Genomic DNA, 19,536 nt, shown 5'->3' with positions numbered 1-19,536 from the left:
TACAAAGTTATGAGCGGCATGGACAGAGTGGATAGTCAGAAGCTTTTTCCCAGGGTGGAAGAGTCAGTTACTAGGGGACATAGGTTTAAGGTGCGAGGGGCAAAGTTTAGAGGGGATGTGCGAGGCAAGTTTTTTACACAGAGGGTGGTGAGTGCCTGGAACTTGCTGCCGGGGGAGGTGGTGGAAGCAGGTACCATAATGACGTTTAAGAGACATCTTGACAAATACATGAATAGGAAGGGAATAGAGGGATACAGTCCCCGAAAATGCAGAAGGTGTTAGTTTCGGCAGGCATCAAGATCGGCACAGGCTTGGAGGGCCGAATGGCCTGTTCCTGTGCTGTACTGTTCTTTGTTCTTTGATAAACTTTAAACTATAACCCTTCCCACTGTCCCCAACACCAATGATATTACCTTGACCCTGCTCCACCCCACCACACTGAGCAACTTACCTCCTCCCCCCTCCCCACCAGTGTTCCGCCTCAGTTCCCCGGACGGGGATCCGAAGGCGCAGGAGTGCCGGCCAGCAGCACAAGGATCACACTGGGACAAACAGCAGGAATGTAGGTCTCATTAATTCATTGATTTTAATTCATTTAAATATTTAAATAGCAGTCCTGTCGCTGAGTGGCGGGAGGGCCACCACGAGTCCTCACCGCTGCCAGCAATATCGGGCCTGGCCCTCCCAGTGTCGGGGTGCACGGCGTCCCTCTCCCAGAGGCATTTTCCGGCGCCCCCACCACGACCCCCGATGTCGGGGGTCTGTAAAATTCAGCCCAAGCTGTTGAAAAAAGGTTAATCAAACTGATGTGCTCAAGAAATGGCACAAAGTCAAGTACTTTGTGATTAACTGTTTGGCCACTGATATTCAGTGTGAGGCCGCTGGCCCTCTGCTCTCCTGCCTGCTCCAGTCTGCAAGGTAATGGTAAGCCCAGTCACCGCGGCCCCTTTAGAACTCTCTGTGGAAGGTTACTATTCAATTTGTTCCCACCACCCTGTCAGGCAGCGCATTCCAGATCACAACAACTTTAATCATTGCACTCCTGAGCCAGTTCCGCCTCCAAGCGGCACCCACTGCCACTAATTGGATGCCGAGCTCACCTCTAGCCCAATTAGAGGCTTTACATATTAAAATAGCATCGCGTTAGCAATGAGGCTGACATGGCGAAGGGTCAGGACTCAGTAATGATCCCGCGTCGGGTTCCCAACCCTGATAATCCAGCCCCTGATTTCACTCCTGAACGGCCTGGTTCTAATTTTGAGATTATGCCCCCTTGTTCTGGACTACCCCCCTCCCCACCCACCACCAGAGGAAATAGATTCCCCTTGTCTACCTTAACAAATCCCTTTATCATTTTAAACATTCCTGATCTGTATCAGATCGCCCCTCAACTTTCTAGACTCAAGAGATTACAAGTCAGGTTTATGAAACCTGTCCTGATAATTTAACCCTCTAAGCTTCAGTATCATTCTGGTGGATCTGCAATAGTACCCCCTTTAAGGCCAATATATCCCTCCTGAAGTGCAGTGCCCTGAATTGAATGCAGTTACTCAGATGGGGTCTGACCAAGGCTGTACAACTGAAGCAAAAACAAGAAATGCTGGAATCAATCAGCAGGTCTGGCAGCATCTGTGGAAAGAGAAGCAGAGTTAACGTTTCGGGTCAGTGACCCTTCTTCGGAACTGACAAATATTAGAAAAGTCACAGATTATAAACAAGTGAGGTGGGGGTGGGGCAAGAGATAACAAAGGAGAAGGTGCAGATTGGACCAGGCCACATAGCTGACCAAAAGGTCACGGAGCAAAGGCAAACAATATGTTAATGGTGTGTTGAAAGACAAAGCATTAGTACATATTAGGTGTGAATACACTGAATATTGAACAGCAGCAAGTGCAAACCTGAAGAAAAACAACCTGAAAAAAACAATGGGAAAGCAAACTGAACAAACTAAGATGAAATGAAATAAATGCAAAAAAAATCGTAAAAAATGTAAAAAGGAATGTAAAAAAAAGGAAGAAAAAATAACTAAAAATGAAAGTAAAATGGGGGGCTGTCATGCTCTGAAATTATTGAACTCAATGTTCAGTCCGGCAGGCTATAGTGTGCCTAATCGGTAGATGAGATGTTGTTCCTCGAGCTTGCGTTGATGTTCACTGGAACACTGCAGCAATCCCAGGACAGAGATGTGAGCATGAGAGCAGGGGAGAGTGTTGAAATGGCAAGCAACCGGAAGCTCAGGGTCCTGCTTGCGGACTGAGCGGAGATGTTCCGCAAAGCGGTCACCCAGTCTGCGCTTGGTCTCCCCAATGTAGAGGAGACCACACTGTGAGCAGCGAATACAGTATACTACATTGAAAGAAGTACAAGTAAATCGCTGCTTCACCTGAAAGGAATGTTTGGGGCCTGGGATAGTGAGGAGAGAGGAGGTAAATGGGCAGGTATTACACCTCCTGCGATTGCAGGGGAAGGTGCCCTGGGACGGGGACGAGCTGGTGGGGGTAATGGAGGAGTGGACCAGGGTGTCGCGGAGGGAACGATCCCTTCGGAATGCTGACAGGGGAAGGGAGGGGAAGATGCGACTGGTAGTGGCATCACGCTGGAGGTGGCGAAAATGGCGGAGGATGATCCTTTGGATATGGAGGCTGGTGGGATGAAAAGTGAGGACAAGGGAAACCCTGTCACGGTTCTGGGAGGGAGGGGAAGGGGTGAGGGTAGAGGTGCGGGGAATGGGTCGGACACGGTTGAGGGCCCTGTCAACCACAGTGGGGGGAAATCCTCGGTTGAGGAAAAAGGTCATATCAGAAGCACCGTCATGGAAGGTAGCATCATCAGAGCAGATGCGTCGGAGACGGAGAAACTGGGAGAATGGAATGGAGTCCTTACAGGAGGTAGGGTCTGAAGAAGTGTAGACGAGATAGCTGTGGGAGTCGGTGGGCTTATAATGGATATTGGTAGACAACCTATCCCCAGAGATGGAGACAGAGAAGTCGAGGAAGGGAAGGGAAGTGTCAGAGATGGACCATGTAAAGGTGAGAGAAGGGTGGAAATTGGAAGCAAAGTTGATAAAGTTTTCTAGTTCGGGGCGGGAGCAGGAAACGGCACCGATACAATCATCAATGTACCGGAAAAAGAGTTGGGGGAGGGGGCCTGAGTAGGACTGGAACAAAGAATGCTCGACATATCCCACAAAAAGACAGGCATAACTAGGACCCATGCGGGTACCCATAGCGACACCTTTTACTTGAAGGAAGTGCATGGAGTTGAAGGAGAAGTTGTTTAATGTGAGAACAAGTTCAGCCAGGCGGAGGAGGGTGGTAGTGTACAACTGAAGCATCACTTCCTCTCCTTTGTGTTCCAGTCTCCTTAAGATAAAGGCCAACATTGCATTAGCCCTTCTCATTGCTTTAGGTGAGATATTGACCAGTACATGGAGTCTGAAGACAGATTCCTAATCAGACAACTCCCTTTGAATTCTTCTTACAGAACCTGAGATACAATACATCATCTCAGAAAGCAACAAGAGATCTTGGGCTAGCTAGTCAACTCTTTAAGGGGTACAGTAGCAGAGTGGGTATGTTCCTACACTGATAATCCTCAGACCTGGACAAATAGTCTGGCAACATGGGTTCAAATCCCACAATGGCAGCTGGGGGGTTTAAGTTCAATTAAATAAACCTGGGATCATTAAAAACACATCTGGTTCACAAATGCCCTGTATGTGAAAATGAAATGGCCTAACCAGCCTTCTCCAACTTAAAGTCGTAAGTGGGGATGATTGCACAGTGTTCAGTACTGTTAACAACTCTTCAAATACTGAACCAGTCTGTGCCCACTTGCAGCAAGAGCTGGACAATATTCAGGTTTGGGCTGATAATTGGCAAGTAACATCTGTGCCACACAAGTCCCAGGCAATGACTATCTCCAACAAGTGGGCATCTAACCATCTCCCCTTGATATTCAACAGCAGTGCAATCACTAAATCTGCCACTGGTGACCAGATGCTTAACTAGACCAGCCATATAAATACTGTGGCTATAGGAACAGGTCAGAGGCTGGGAATTCTGTAGTGAGTAACTCCCCAAATCTTGTCCACCATCTACAGGGCATAAGTCAGGAGTGTGATGGAATACTCCCCACTTGCCTGGATGGGTGCAGCTCCACCAACACTCAGGAAGCTCGACACCATCCACTGCTTGAGTGGCACCCGATCCACCACCTTAAATATTCATTCATTCACTCCCTCCACCACCACTGCACAGTGGCAGCAGTGTGGACCATCTACAGGATGTACTGCAGCAACTTGCCAAGGTGCCTTAGACAGCACCTTCCAAACCCGCAACCTCTACCAACTAGAAGGACAAGGGCAGCAAATGCATGGGAACACCACCACCTGCAAGTTCCCCTCCAAGTCACACACCATCCTGACTTGGAACTATATCACCGTTCCTTCACTGTCGCTGGGTCAAAATCCTGGAACTCCCTTCCTAACAGCACTGTGGGTGTACCTACCCCCCATGGACTGCAGCGGTTCAAGAAGGCAGCTCACTACCACCTTCTCAAGGGCAATTAGGGATGGGCAATAAATGCTGGCCTAGCCAGTGACACCCACATCCCATGAACCAAATAAAAAAACTCAGTTATATTCAACAAGATTTAAGGGCAATTAGGGATAGGCAATAAATGTTGGCTTTATCAGCAAAGCCCACATCATGTGAATAAATAAAAACAATACTGATTGCCTGCTGCTACAAATCAGCTGTCCATTGTAGAAACTGCTTGAATCTGATTTCTATCATTCCTCTGCAAAAACAGAGTGCTATCTTTATAAGAATTACAGCAAGTTTACAGAGTCTAAGTCATTGCTGTGACTCAGGTCAAGACAAAACAAACTGGGAGCATGGTAGATGTGATGCTGTTTATGCTCAGAATGCCTTTGAAGAGTATGTTGGATCTACTTTGTCTGGGTTTCCACCCCTAGTGACTAAATACAATCCCGTTCAAACTTTGTTGATTTTCTGATTAAAAACAAGCAGCCTTGACCCTACAGCTCGCCCTGATTTCTGTCGCGTGTCCTAACCTTTATCCGATTGCTGCGTGAAAGCAATATTTTGGACATAATATTCAGAGAATTTCAGCAATCTTCAGCATTTCTCAAGATGCAGTCGTGAAATTGTATCTAACTGTACAAATTATCTGATAGCTGAAGCTGTGGTGACACATCCCAGTACGAGCAGTTTCTTACTCAGTGAATGTTAATCAGTAGCAACAAACCCAAACTGGCTTTTTGCAAAGGAACTATACATTGCAAATAAATCTTACTTATTTCAAAAAGAATCTGTTTCACTCGGGTAAGGTTAAATTCTGTCCTGGAAAATAATGGAGGAGGATTCCCAAGAATCCAGACGAATTGGATGAAGCACGGGATAGTCTCCGACAGGAAGAATAGCAATCAGAATGGGAATCGAATTGAGTTAATATAGAGATGTGCAGTAACACCACCTGTGTAATGCAACTTGAGTTAGCACGATCAATAATGCATATTCATACTGATTCTATTTATAAAAATATTGTCTGAGTTAAACAGTCTGCAGCAATTTTTGTCTCACTGAACAAGCCTTTATGTGATGTACATAACAAATGCAATTCTCTTAATCATTTTGATTTATTGATGCACTGATTTACAGATCTCAATTGTTTGAGGCTCCAGTGTTTTTTTGCTGAAATTATTCAGGGACTTCAAAATTCCATTATATATAAAATTAAAAGTGAAAAAATTACGTATTTAGAAATGGCCTATAATTTTAGGCCTATATTCTCTATGGTTTCGAAGAATGAGAAGTGATCTCCCTGAAACATATGAAATTTTTACAAGACTTGACAGGGTAGATGCAGGGAGGATGTTTCCCCTGGGCTGGTGAGTCTAGAACCAGGGGACACAGTCTCAGAATAAGGGATAGGCCATTTAAGACTGAGATAGATTGGTGGTGAATCTGTGGAATTCTCTATCCCAGAGGGCTGTGGAGCGTCAGTCATTGAGTATATTCAAGATAGAGATGGATAGATTTCTAGATATTAAAGATATCAATGGATATGGGACAGTGTGGGAAAATAGCATTGAGGTAGAAAATCATCCATGATCTAGTTGAATGGCAGAGCAGGCTTGAGGGGCCGAATGGCCTACTCCTGCTCCTATCTTCCTATATTATTAAATCACAGGAACACAGGAACAGGAGGAGTCCATTCAGCCCCCTGAGCCCAGTCTGCTATCCAATTAGATCATGACTAATTTGCATCTTAACTCCATCCACTCACCTTGCTTCTAGAACCCTGAATGTAACAATCTCAGTTCTGAAATTTTCAATTGAGCCCCAAGCCGCAACAGCTTTTTGTGGGAGAGAGTAAAGGCCGGCTAGCCGACCCGAATCCGACGGGACCCAACGACGTGTGTCGGGTTCGGGCCGGGTTGAGCCGTTCTTCCAGATCCGGCTTTCGGGGTCGGGTTGGGCCGAGTCCGGGTTGGGTCAGGCCAGACACACACAGTAAGTGCTCCGCTTGGTAAGTATTAAAATTTTTTAAAACTTACCTGAGTTGGGAGTCGGGGACGAAACCGAGTCTGCGCAGTGAGCGAGTGACATCACTATGATGTCATCACGCAGGCGCTGCAGCTTCCTGGAGGTTCCGAGTCTGAAGGTAAGTAAAGGGATGGTCGGGTCGGGTCGGGTCAAGTCGGGGTCGGGCTCGGGTCAGGGCGGGCTCGGGGCAAAATCGGAGGGTCTCAGGCCGGGTCGGGCTCAGGTACTCTGTGGTTCGGTCGGGTTTGTTTTCCCAACCTGAGCAGGCCTTTAGGAGAGAGTTCCACATTTCCACTACCCTTTGTGTGAAGAAGTGTTTCCTGACATCACCCCTGAATGGTCTGGCTCTAATGTTAAGATTATGCCCCCATGTTTTGAGACAGGATTTTCCTGCGGGCTTTTGCGTCCACCGGCAGGAAACACTCACTCACTTGTGATTTTCCCTGAATTGGCCAATTAGTGGTAAGAGGGTGGCACCCTCCAACTTTTTCAAATTTAATGTTAAAAAAGACCTTTGTAGTGGGGCCATGACTGTGGGGTGGGGAGGTGTGAGGGTACCGCTCCACCAGGCGGCCTGCGTCTGATGCACACAGGGAGGGCCTCTTAGCCTGTTTGGAGCAATGCCCCCAACCTTCCCCCTCACCGCGCCCCCCCCCCCCCCCCACCCCACCCTGGTCTACCGCCCGGAGGCCACCTCCAGGCAGCTAAACCGAATTAGCCAGCCTGCTGCCTCCAGGGGACCTAGAGGCCGAGTGGAAGATCTCAGTTGGCCTCCAGCAACAAGGCTCAGCAAACCTTTAATTAGCTTAATAAGCGGTGGGTAACCCCGCAACTCTCCCATCCCGCCTCCAGGAAAATGGAGCAGATGGAGCTGGGGAACCGGCAGGCTGGCGGGTGGCACGAAATTCTGTGCCCGACCCCAGTGGCGCCTAAAAATCCAGCCCCTGGACACCCTACACCAGAGGAAATAGTTTCTCCGTATCTAACCTATCAACTCCTTTAATCTTCATGAACACTTCATAATCACCCCATAAACCTCCTCCATGCTAATACTGTAAAGGTAAATGTTGATCTAATGTGTAAGCCCTGTTCGAATATAGCATACTGGCCATAGTTGGCAGCATGGAGTTCCCTGGTCCATTGGAACATTTAGCTGGGGTTTTACAATTAACATTGATATCCCTGGGGTAGATTAAAGAGTGATCCTGATCCTGATCAGGATCCAGTGATCCCTGCTGAGAGGTTTATGTGTTTATACAGAGAGACTTAACCCCAGCAATAGGAAATATCACATTGAGACAGGAGTCAGGATGTCCGTGGTCTCTGAATATCCTGAACAATCCAGCTTAATAAAAGGTTGAAAATCAGGTATTTCTGGTTGACGGGAAGATGAGGAGAGAAACATTTCTACACAGCGAGTTATTGTGATCTGGAATGCGCTGCCTGAAAGGGCGGTGGAAGCAGATTCAACAGTAACTCTCAAGAGGGAATTGGATAAATACTTGAAGGGTATAAAATTGCAGGACGATGGGGAAATAGCAGGGGCAATGGGACTAGTTCGATAGCTCTTTCAAAGAGCTGGCAAATGCACAATAAGCCGAATGGCCTCATTCTGCATTGTATCTCTGACTCCAATCTGCAGCCTGGAATTTGCAAGAGGTTCGAAACTGAAGACTTCACTCGACAAACAGCAAATAAACTCTGATCAAGCTCGCTCTGTGTTTGTTTAACAACATTAGATATTTTGGTCTTGTGTTGAGCTCACATCCACAACCTCGCACACAACACACGCACATTCATCACACTGCGTAGCAGGTGCAAAAGACCATCTTCAAAGTGGGGGAATAAAAATCTGAAATTCACCAGCAGACACAAGAAACAATCATTTGCCACTTTCCCAGGCCACGGCTTAGAATGAGACCCGCCCTCACTAACATCAAACTGCACAATGTTTAAATACCCACACCAGAGACTTGAGCACATAATCCAGGCTGACACCCAGTGCAGTACTGAGAGAGCACTGCACTGTCAGAGGGTCAGTAATGAGGGAGCGCCGCACTGTCAGAGGGTTAGTAATGAGGGAGTGCCGCACTGTCAGAGGGTCAGTAATGAGGGAGCGCCGCACTGTCAGAGGGTCAGTATTGAGAGAGCACTGCACTGTCAGAGGGTCAGTAATGAGGGAGCGCCGCACTGTCAGAGGCTCAGTATTGAGAGAGCACTGCACTGTCAAGAGAGTCAGTAATGAGGGAGTGCCGCACTGTCAGAGGGTCAGTACTGAGGGAGCACTGCACTGTCAGAGGGTCAGTATTGAGGGAGCGCCGCAGTGTCGGGGGGTCAGTACTGAGGGAGTGCTGCACTGTCAGAGAGTCAGTATTGAGGGAGCGCCGCACTGTCGGAGGGTCAGTATTGAGGGAGCGCCGCACTGTCAGAGGGTCAGTACTGAGGGAGCGCCGCATTGTCGGAGGCTCAGTACTGAGGGAACGCCGCACTCTCAGTGGGTCAGTATTGAGGGAGCACTGCACTGTCGGAGGGTCAGTACTGAGGGAGCGCCGCACTGTCAGAAGGTCAGTACTGAGGGAGCTCTGCACGGTTGGAGGGTCAGTACTGAGGGAGCACTGCACTGTCGGAGGGTCAGTACTGAGGGGGCACTGCACTGTCAGAGGGTCAGTACTGAGGGAGCACCGTACTGTCGGAGGGTCAGTATTGCGGGAGCACCTTACTGTCGGAGGGTCAGTACTTAGGGAGCGCTGCACTGTCAGAGTGTCAGTACTGATGGAGCACCGCACTGTTGGAGGGTCAGTACTGAAGGAGTGCCACACTGTCAGAAGGTCAGTACTGAGGGACTACCGCACTGTCGGTGGGTCAGCACTGAAGGACCTCCTAACTGTCGGAGGTCAGTACTGAAGGAGTGCTGCAATGTTGGAGGGTCAGTACTGAGGGAGCACCGCACTTTTGGAGGGTCATTACTGAGGGAACACTGCACTGTTGGAGGGTCAGTACTGAGTGATCACCACACTGTCGGAGGGTCAGTACTGAGGGAGCACGCACTGTTGGAGGTTGAGTACTGAGGGAGCACCGCACTGTCGGAGGGTCAGTACTGAGGGAGTACGTACTGTTGGAGGGTCAGTACTGAGGGAGCACCGCACTGTTGGAGGGTTAGTACTAAGGGAATGCTGCACTGTCAGAGGGTCAGTACTGAGGAAGCACCGCACCATCAGAGGGTCAGTACTGAGGGAGCACCACACTGTTGGAGGGTCAGTACTGAGGGAGCGCCGCACTGTCGGAGGGTCAGTACTGAGGGAGCGCCGCACTGTCAGCGGGTCAGTACTGAGGGAGCGTTGCACTGTCATAGGGTCAGTACTGAGGGACCACGCACTGTCGAAGGGTCAGTACTGAGGGAGTGCTGCAATGTCGGAGGGTCAGTACTGAGGGACCACGCACTGTCGAAGGGTCAGTACTGAGGGAGTGCTGCAATGTCGGAGGGTCAGTACTGAGGGACCACGCACTGTCGAAGGGTCAGTACTGAGGGAGTGCTGCAATGTCGGAGGGTCAGTACTGAAGGAGCGTCGCATTGTCGGAGGGTCAGTACTGAGGGAGCGTCGCATTGTCGGAGGGTCAGTACTGAGGGAATGCTACACTGTCAGAGGGATAGTACTGAGAAAGTGTCATGCTGTCGGTGGGACAGTACTGAGCGAGTGCTGCACTGTCAGGAGGTGCAGTCTTTTGGATGAGACATCAAACTGAGACCCCATCTGCCCTCTCGGGTGAAGGGAAAAGATCCCACGGGGGAGTTCTTCCTTGTGTCTTGGGCCAATATTTATCCTTCACGCAAGTCATTGAGAAACAAGGTATCTAGTCACTATTACATCACTGTTTGTGGGAGCTTGCTGTGCATAAATTTGGTTGCTCTGTTTCCTTCAGTGCAACAGTGACTGCACTTCGAAAGTAATTAATTGACTCGAAAGTGCTTTGGGACATCCTGAGGTCGTGCAAGATGCTATATAAATGCAAGTCTTTCTTTCCCACTTGATGGTCATGCAGAAGTGCAGCAAGCAATGGAAGAAGACAGGAGGGGCTGGGCAGAAGGTTATGTTGCAGTTTGAAAATGAATGTAATGCACGAAGCTTTGTGACTCTGGGATTAGCAGGGCAGGGAACTAGGTGGCAATGCCGTCTGCTGGAGTCAGGGAAGGTCACTCTGTGAGTTTGAGTTTAAAGGGATGGACACAGCAGGAATCCAAGCAAAAGGGAAAGAGCAAAAGTTGAAAGAAAGACCAACTAAAACTTAGTTGAAGTGTATAAAATGATGTTGGGCCAAGATGGAGTTGATAGGAAGGACCTATTTCCCTTAGCAGAGAGGTAAATATCCAGGGGGCAGTGACTTAAAGTAAAGGGTGAAGGATTAGAGAGGAGTTGAGAAGAAAGTTTTTCACCCAGAAGGTAGAGGGGGGTGGGTCACTGCAGGAAAGGGTGGCATTTTTTTTTTAGCAACATTCAACATTCCTCAAGTCACTGCTATCACCACATCATGGGATCCACCCTCTCCTCCACCTCCTGATTTCCCTTGTGGTCAGTCCATTGTTGGTGACTTTGCTGCTCTCACTCAGAGATTTTATTTTTTATTAATTTCATCCTACTCTTGCAGTTTAATTAGAGCTAAAGTTCTGGATTTTCCTCTTCCATTCCCTCGAGCTGCTTAAACTCTTCTGTAAAATCATCTGTCTCCTAGCCAGGATGAAAAGCTCCAACTTCTGAAGACTTTCCTCAGAATCAGACACATAAACGTAGAAAATCTACTGCACAAAAGGAGGCCATTTGGCCCATCGTGCCTGTGTCAGCCAAAAAAAAGAGCTATCCAGCCTAATCCCACTTTCCAGTCTTGGTTTGTAGTCCTGGTCCTGTTGGTTACAGCAATTCAAGTGCGTCTCCAAGTGTTGGTTAAACGTGATGAGGGTTTCTGCCTCTACCACCCTTTCCTGCAGTGACCCACCCCCCTCTACCTTCTGGGTGAAAAACTTTCTTCTCAACTCCTCTCTAATCCTTCACCCTTTACTTTAAGTCACTGCCCCCTGGATATTTACCTCTCTGCTAAGGGAAATAGGTCCTTCCTATCAACTCCATCTTGGCCCCACATCATTTTATACACTTCAACTAAATCTCCCCTCAGCCTCCTCTGTTCCAAAGAAAACGACCCCAGCCTATTCAATCTTACCTTATAGCTAAAATTTCCCATTCCTGGCAACATCCTCTGTACCTTTAGTAATGCGATCACATCCTGCCTGTGATATGGTGACCAGAACTGTACGCAGTACTCTAGCTGTGGCCTAACTAGTGTTTTATATATATTTATATACTTGAAAAGGAAAGGGACAAAATAACTACAGGGCTATTGGGGAAAGAGCAACGGAGGACTGGGAAAAATTGGATAACTCTTTCAAAGAGGCTTTGCACAGACATGATGGGCCAAATGGTCTCCTTCTCTGCTGTATGATTTTATGATATTTCTGTGAACTGAGATCTCTAAAAGTAAGGATCACATTTGTGGGTCTTCTCTGCATTGCTTGCCCTTGTGGCTCAGCAATCATAACTGGGTGCAACACTCAAGCTGCAGTCTAACCAGAGCCTGGACCGAATGGTCATGACTCCCTCTAACTTACTCTCTGCTGTTTGGTCTAATGCAGTTCAACATCGCACTGACTTCCTTGGCTGCTCCTCTGCATTGGTTGGACTTGTTGAAGCGTTGGGAGTCCTCAATCTTCATCCTTAGTTATTTCAACACCCTTCCTGGAGTCAATATGCTCACGTTGAAAGAGGCTGGGATTCATCTGACTAGAGTGAAATTTCCTCTGGCCTCTTGTGCATCCCTGATCTCTTTTGTTCCATCACTGGCGGCCGTGCCTTCATCTGCTGAGGGCCTAAGCTCGGAAAACCTCTCCACCTCGCTCTCCTTCTTTAAGGTGCTCCTTAAAACCTACCCCTCACCTGTCCTAATATCTCCTTATGTGGCTTGGTGTCATGCACATTAATTTTGCCACATGGACATTAAATTTCAAATTATTGCTGGGAAGAAAAGAAGGCCTATTACAAGGGGTTGCCAAGCCCCTGGCTGGAAAGGCATTGTTGCATACTAACAGACAATGTTGGAACAAAGGGTCTATCCCCTGCTCCCAACACACAGAAGATGTGGTCGGACCAGTTTAGTCACATGAGTAACTGGCTGTTGCAGGTTTTTTTGAACTCGCCACAGAGAATTTGAACTCAGAAAGCTCCTGGCTCCTGGATTGAGAACATCTCTCCCCTGTCTGCTCTTATCACATTTTCACCAGCTTTGGAATCCATTGAAGACACAGGAACTCCAAGAGAGAAAAGTCTCCTACAGTGAACAAGGTTTAAGAAGAATAATAGGCCCCCAAAAAAAGCAAGAATTACCTATAAGCAAGAACTACCTACAAAAGGACTCTGCAGTGAACTTGAAGCACTGTAACAAGAAACTCTTCAGATATTGCCTCAAACCTCTCCACTTTGTTTTTCTTCTGTTCTTTTCTGCCCCTATCCGCATGTGTGTATCACATATGCATGCTAGCATGGGCACGTCTTTTATCCATAGGCATTAACCGAATTAGAGTTTAAGTTTTAATAAATTTCACTTTTCTTCTATAATCCTAAGAAAGCCTGTTTGTGTTCATTTCTTTGCCTTATAATTGGAAAGCGGAGAATAAGGATTCACCAAGGGGGAGCTCAAAACACAGTGTGTTTAAAAATAAAACCCTGTTACAGTAAGACCAGGTGAATGTTGAAAGGGAATCCTAGACACCTTTCTCACCTGGTCGTAACACATGATGTCAGATTTTATTTGATGATCGGTCCTGGGGAGGAAGGTGTCATATAGATACAAGCAGTTCATAGAATCATAGATTGGCTACAGCACATTTGGAGGCTATTTGGCCTGTCATGACCGTGCTGGATCTCTGCAAGTGCAATCCAGCTAGTCTTGCTCTCTTGTTATTTATATAATCAAAGGTGACATGAGGGGAAATGTTTTACTCATCTCCAGAGAGACAGCGCAGACACGATGGGCCAAGTGTCTCGTTCTGTGCTGTAGCAATTCTGTGATTCTGTGAGGATCTGGAATTCACTGCCTGAAAAGGTGACGGAAGCAGATGCAATCGTGGCTTTCAAAAGGGATATGGATAAACACCTGATGCAAAATAAATGGCGGGGCTACGGGGGAAAGGGCCCCAATGGGGGATTGGGTCGAGCTAAATTGCTCTTGTAGAGAGCTGGCATGGGCTTGATGGGCTGAATGGCCTCCTGCAGTGCTGAAATCATTCAATAATTATTTCCATGCACTTGCTTTCATGTGTTACATTGGAAATATAAGGCAATCATTTTTTAAATCTCTTTTATAAAAATTTAATGGTATATAGGGAAAGTTTCATACGAATACTAGCTTTTAAAAAAATAATTTAAAAAAGCCTGGCAGCGGTGGGATTCGAACCCACGCCATCGAAATGACTGGAGCCTAAATCCAGCGCCTTAGACCACTCGGCCACGCTACCACAGTGCGAGAGCCGCTTCCCGGCCGGTATTTCCCCGTCTCCGCGCAGCCGCACTACCACGCGCCAGAGCTGTCAGTTACCCTGGCCACCTTGACCGTGGCTCCCACAGGCGGTGGAAGCGGCGCTGCGGCCGGGGCCTCGGACTGGGCCTTCACCCCGGTGCACCCGCCGCTTTACCGGTAGGTTAGGTTCACGTTTCATTGTCCGGCTGGCCGTCGCCCCCGTTCCAGATCATTCGGCCGGGGGGTCTGCCCCCGGCTGAGAGCCGCAGGCCTCGACCTGTCAGGGGGTACAAAGCGAGGGAGTGGTGAGGAGGAGGGTACATGGGGAGGGGGAAGGGGCTAGTTGAAGGAAGTATGGGTCAAGTGTGGGCAGGGGAAGAAAGGATCAGGTGGTGTCAAGTGGGGGAAGAGGTGAGGAGGGGTAAGAGGTGGGGTGTGGGAGGGGGAAGGGGGTGAGGTGAGGAGGGGGAAGGGGTGGGGTATGGGAGGGGCAGGGGTGGGGTATGGGAGGGGGAAGGGGTGGGGTATGGGAGGGGGAAGAGGTGGGGAGGGAAGGGGTGGGGTATGGGAGGGGGAAGGGGTGGGGTATGGGAGGGGGAAGGGGTGGGTGTGGGAGGGGGAAGGGGTGGGGTGTGGGAGGGGGAAGAGGTGGGGAGGGAAGGGGTGGGGTGTGGGAGGGGGGAGAGGTGAGGAGGGGTAAGAGGTGGGGTGTGGGAGGGGGAGAGGTGAGGAGGGGTAAGAGGTGGGGTGTGGGAGGGGGAGAGGTGAGGAGGGGTAAGAGGTGGGGTGTGGGAGGGGGGAGAGGTGAGGAGGGGTAAGAGGTGGGGTGTGGGAGGGGGGAGAGGTGAGGAGGGGTAAGAGGTGGGGTGTGGGAGGGGGGAGAGGTGAGGAGGGGTAAGAGGTGGGGTGTGGGAGGGGGGGAGAGGTGAGGAGGGGTAAGAGGTGGGGTGTGGGAGGGGGAGAGGTGAGGAGGGGTAAGAGGTGGGAAGGGGTGGGGTGTGGGAGGGGTAAGAGGTGGGAAGGGGTGGGGTGTGGGAGGGGTAAGAGGTGGGAAGGGGTGGGGAGGGAAGGGGGGAGAGGTGAGGAGGGATAAGAGGTGGGGTGTGGGTGGGGAGGGAAGGGGTGGGGTGTGGGTGGGGAGGGAAGGGGTGGGGTGTGGGAGGGAGAGGGGTGATAGAAGGGTGGGGAGGGGATGAGTGGGGTGGGGAAATAAAGGCAGTTAGGGGGCAGATACAGAAATGGGGCTGGGGGTTGCAAGGGAGGAAGAAAGGAGGCAGACTGGTAGGCGAAAATGAAAGAGTGGGTGTTGGACAAGGGGGCACAGGTTGAATCTTAGTTAAAGGCACCTTTAGGACTGATATTGGGAAGTTCCACTTTGAAGAGAGTGTGCAAAACTTTGAATGGCATTGGTGGCAATGAAAACCAGGAATGAATTGAGAAAAAACTTCATGAATAATAGGGGAGTATTCTGGATGGATGATTTAATAAGACTTGCATTCTATAGTGGCATTCGTGACCTCAGGATGTCCCAAATCACTTTACAGCCGATGACGTACTTTTGAATTATAGTCACTGTTCTAATGTCGGAAACAGCAACCAATTTACACAAGTAAGTGCCGACAAACAACAATGTGATAATGACCAGAAAATCTGTTTTTTAAGATGTTGATTGAAAGATAACAATAACAACTTACATTTATATAGTACCCTTTAAGGTAATAAAATGTCCCAAGGCATTTCACAGGAGCATTATTAAACAAAGTATGAGACTGAGCCACATAAGAAGATATTACGTCAAATGACCAAAAACTTTGGTTGAAGAGGTAGGTTTTAAGGAGTGTCTTAAAGGAGGAAAGTGAGGTATAGAGACAGAGAGGTGTAGGGTGGAAAAGTGTAGCTTAGGGCCCAGGCAACTGAAGGCAAAGCCACTAATGGTGAAGCAATTAAAATCAGGGATCTATGAGAGGCCAGAATTAGAGGAGCGCAAATATGTCGGAAGGTGGTGGGCTGGAGGAGATTAGAGATAGGGAGGGGCAAGGCCATGGAGGCATTTGAAAACAAGGATAAGAATTTCATATCAAGTATTGCTTGACGGGAGCCAATATAGGTCAGTGAGCACAGGGGTGATGGGTGAACAGGACTTTGTATGAGTTAAGACGTGAGCAGCAGAGTTTTGGATGACCTCAAGTTTACGGAGGGTAGAAAGTGGGAGACCAGCCAGGAGTGCATTGGAATAGTTAAGTCTAGAGGTAACGAAGGCATGAATGAGGGTTTCAGCAGAGATGAGCTGAGACAGGGGCGATGTCGAGTAATGTTACGGAGGTGGAACTAGGGGGGGGATCTTAATGATGGCACAAATATGAGGTTGGAAGCTCATCTTGGCCTCAAATGTGACACCAAGGTTGTGAACAGACTGGGTTAGTTTCAGCCTGTTGCTAATGAGAGGGATGGAGTCAGTAGCTAGGGAACGAAGTTTTGAATGGGGATCGAAAACAATGGCTTCAGTTTTCCCAATATTTAATTGGAAGAAATTTCAGCTCATCCAGTACTGATAATTTAGCAACAGTGGAGGAGTCGAGGGAGGTGGTGGTGAGGTAGAGCTGGGTATTGTCAGTGGACATATGAATTAGGAGCAGAAGTAGGCCATTCGGCCCCTCGAGCCTGCTCCACCATTCAATAAGATCACAGCTGATCTGCTTGTGTCTCGATTTCCAGGCTCCCATCTAACCCCCCCCCCCTGCCATAACCTTTGATTCACTTGCCCAACAAGAATCAATCTACCTCTGCCTTAAAAATATTCAACGTCCCCGCCTCCACCATCTTCTGAGGCAGAGAGTTCCAAAGTCGCACAATCCTCAGAGAAAAAATTGCTCCTCATCTCTGTCCTAAAAGGGCAACCCCTAATTTTAAAACAGTGCTCCCTAGTTCTGGACTCACCCACAAGAGGAAACAACCTCTCCACATTCACCTTGTCAAGACCATTCAGGATCTTATAAACTTCAATCAAGTCTCCCCTCAATCTTCTAAACTCCAGTGAAAATAAGCCCAGTCTGTCCAACCTTTCCTCATAAGACAACCCGCTTATTCCAGGTATCAATCTAGTAAACCTCCTGTGAACCGCCTCCAACACATTTACATCCTTCCTTAAATAAGGACACCAAAACTGCACACACTATTCGAGATGTGGTCTCACCAATGCCCTGTATAACTGAAGCATAACATCCTTACTTTTACATGTGAAAACTAATGCTGTGCTTTTTGACTAAGTGAATTTTTTGATGAAGTAACAGAGAAGGTTGATGAAGAGAATGCAAATGTTATTTATATGGATTTTAAGAAAGCATTTGATAAAGAACCACATAAAAGGCTGGTTAACAAAATTGAAGCTCATGGAATAGAAAGGTCAGTATCCAATTGGATAAAAAATTTGACTTATGGACAGAAAACAGCGAGTCATAGTAAATGGTTATTTTTCAGACTGGAGGATGGTAGGCAGTGGTGTTCCCCAAGGGTCAGTGCTCGGATATATACAAATTTTTTTTGATATATATAAATGGCTTGGATCTTGGAAACAGGGTAAAATCTCAAACTTTGCTGATGATACCAAACTTGGAGGTGTGGCAAACAGTGAGGATGATAGGAACCATCTGCAACAGGACTGCAATAGTCTAGCAGAATGGCAGAGAGGTGGCAGATGGAATTTAATACAGACAAGTGTGAGGTGATGCATTTTGGCAGAAGGCATAGGGAGAGGCAATATCTACTAAATGGCACAGTTCTAAACAGTGTGCAGGAATAGAGGGACCTGGGGATGCTGGGTTCATGTGCATAGATCTTTGAAGCTGGCAGGACATATTGAGAGAGTGGTTAGTAAAGCATATGGGATCATGGGCTTCATAAATAGAGGCATTGAGTACAAAAGCAGGAAAGTTATGCTGAACCTTTATAAAACTCTGATTAGGCCCCAACTAGAATATTGCATCGAAGTCTGGTCACCACACTTCAGGAAGGATGTGAGGGTCCTTGAGAAGGTGCAGAGGAGATTTACCAGAATGATTCCAGAGTTGGAGGATTTTAGTTACAAGGTTAGGTTGGAAAAGCTGGGTTTGTTTTCCTTAGAAGAAAGGAGATTGAGGGGAGATTTAATAGAAGTGTACAAGATTATGACAGGCTTAGATAAGTTAGACAAGCAAAAACTGTTCCCATTAACTAATGGTACAAGGACTAGGGGACACAGATTGAAGGTTTTGGGCAAAAGATGCAGGGGGAATATGAGGAAGAACTTTTTTACGCAGCGGGTGGTAATGACCTGGAACTCGCTGCCCACAAGGATGGTGGAAGTGGAGATGATCAATGACTTCAAGATGAAGTTGGATGGTCACCTGAGAGAAATAGACTTGCAGAGCTACAGGAATTGAGCCAGGAAGTTGGACTGACTGCATAGCTCCATGGAGAGCCGGCATGGATGTAATGGGCCAAATGGCCTCCTTCTGTGCCGTATGGCTCTATGGATGATGTTGCCAAGGGGCGGCATGTAGATGAGAAATAGGAGGGGGCCAAGGATAGGTTCTCGGAGGACACCAGAGGTAACAGTGCGGGAGCAGGAAGAGAAGTTATTGCAGGTGATTCTGTGGCGATGATTAGATAGATAAGAATGGAACCAGGTGAGAGCAGTCCCATCCAGCTGGACGACAGTGGAGAGGTGTTGGAGGAGGATGATGTGGTCAACCATGTCAAAGGTTGTAGACAGGTCGTGAAATACGAGGAAGGAAAGTTTACCTTTGTCACAGTCACACAGGATGTCATTAGTGACTTTGATAAGAACTGTTTTGGTACTGTGGTAGGGTCGTAAACCTGATTGGAGGAAGTCAAACATGGAGATCTGGGAAAGATGGGAATGGATTTGGAAGGCGACAACATACTCAAGGATTTTGGAGAAAAAAGGGCGGTTGGAGATGGGACAGTAGTTTGCAAGGACGGTGGTGTCAGGGTTTTTGAGGAGGGGGGTGATGATAGATTTAAAGGAGGGAGGAACAACACCTGAATAGAGAGAACCACTAACAATATTGGCTAACATGAGGATCAGGAGGAGATGTTGGGTAGTCAGCAGTTTAGTGCGAATAGTGTCGAGGGAGCAGGAGATGGGTCTCACGGACAAGATGAGCACACAGAGGGCACTAGGAGAGAAACTAGAGAAAGATGCAAGTTCAGGGCTAGGGGAGTGTTAGAGGAAGTATGGCCAGGTGGACTAGTGGAAGGGAGGGATGTGTCAGAGACAATTGATCAGATGGTCTCAATGGGGAGACTGTGGTGTCATGGTAATGTCACTGAACTGGTAATTCCCTGGGTTCAAATCCCACCACAGCAACTAGTGGAATTTAAATTCAATTAATTAATAAAAAGC

The 19,536-nt window shown here is 48.0% G+C and overlaps 1 protein-coding gene and 1 non-coding gene across 4 annotated transcripts in view; one reads left to right on the top strand and one right to left on the bottom strand.

The window, feature by feature from the left end:
• Positions 1-14,048: 14,048 nt before the first annotated feature.
• trnal-uag (transfer RNA leucine (anticodon UAG)) lies at positions 14,049-14,130 on the bottom strand. The gene has a single exon. It is a non-coding gene; the product is annotated as a tRNA-Leu (tRNA).
• A 59-nt stretch (positions 14,131-14,189) lies between these two features.
• eef2k (eukaryotic elongation factor 2 kinase) overlaps positions 14,190-19,536 on the top strand; it is a 58,371-nt gene continuing 53,024 nt past the window's right edge. For 2 of the 3 annotated variants that reach the window (XM_068056635.1, XM_068056627.1), the window contains exons 1-2: positions 14,190-14,309; positions 15,637-15,741. The gene's annotated coding sequence lies outside the window, so the exon portion shown is untranslated. The remainder of the gene's footprint in view (positions 14,310-15,636; positions 15,742-19,536) is intronic. The other variant, XM_068056630.1, reaches the window with a different exon arrangement.

The sequence above is a fragment of the Heterodontus francisci genome, chromosome 24 (assembly GCF_036365525.1).
Source record: "Heterodontus francisci isolate sHetFra1 chromosome 24, sHetFra1.hap1, whole genome shotgun sequence".
In the NCBI taxonomy this organism is placed as follows: Eukaryota; Metazoa; Chordata; class Chondrichthyes; order Heterodontiformes; family Heterodontidae; genus Heterodontus; species Heterodontus francisci.
The sequence above is the reverse complement of the archived record's forward strand: the minus strand, read 5'-3'. Positions and strand labels throughout refer to the sequence as shown.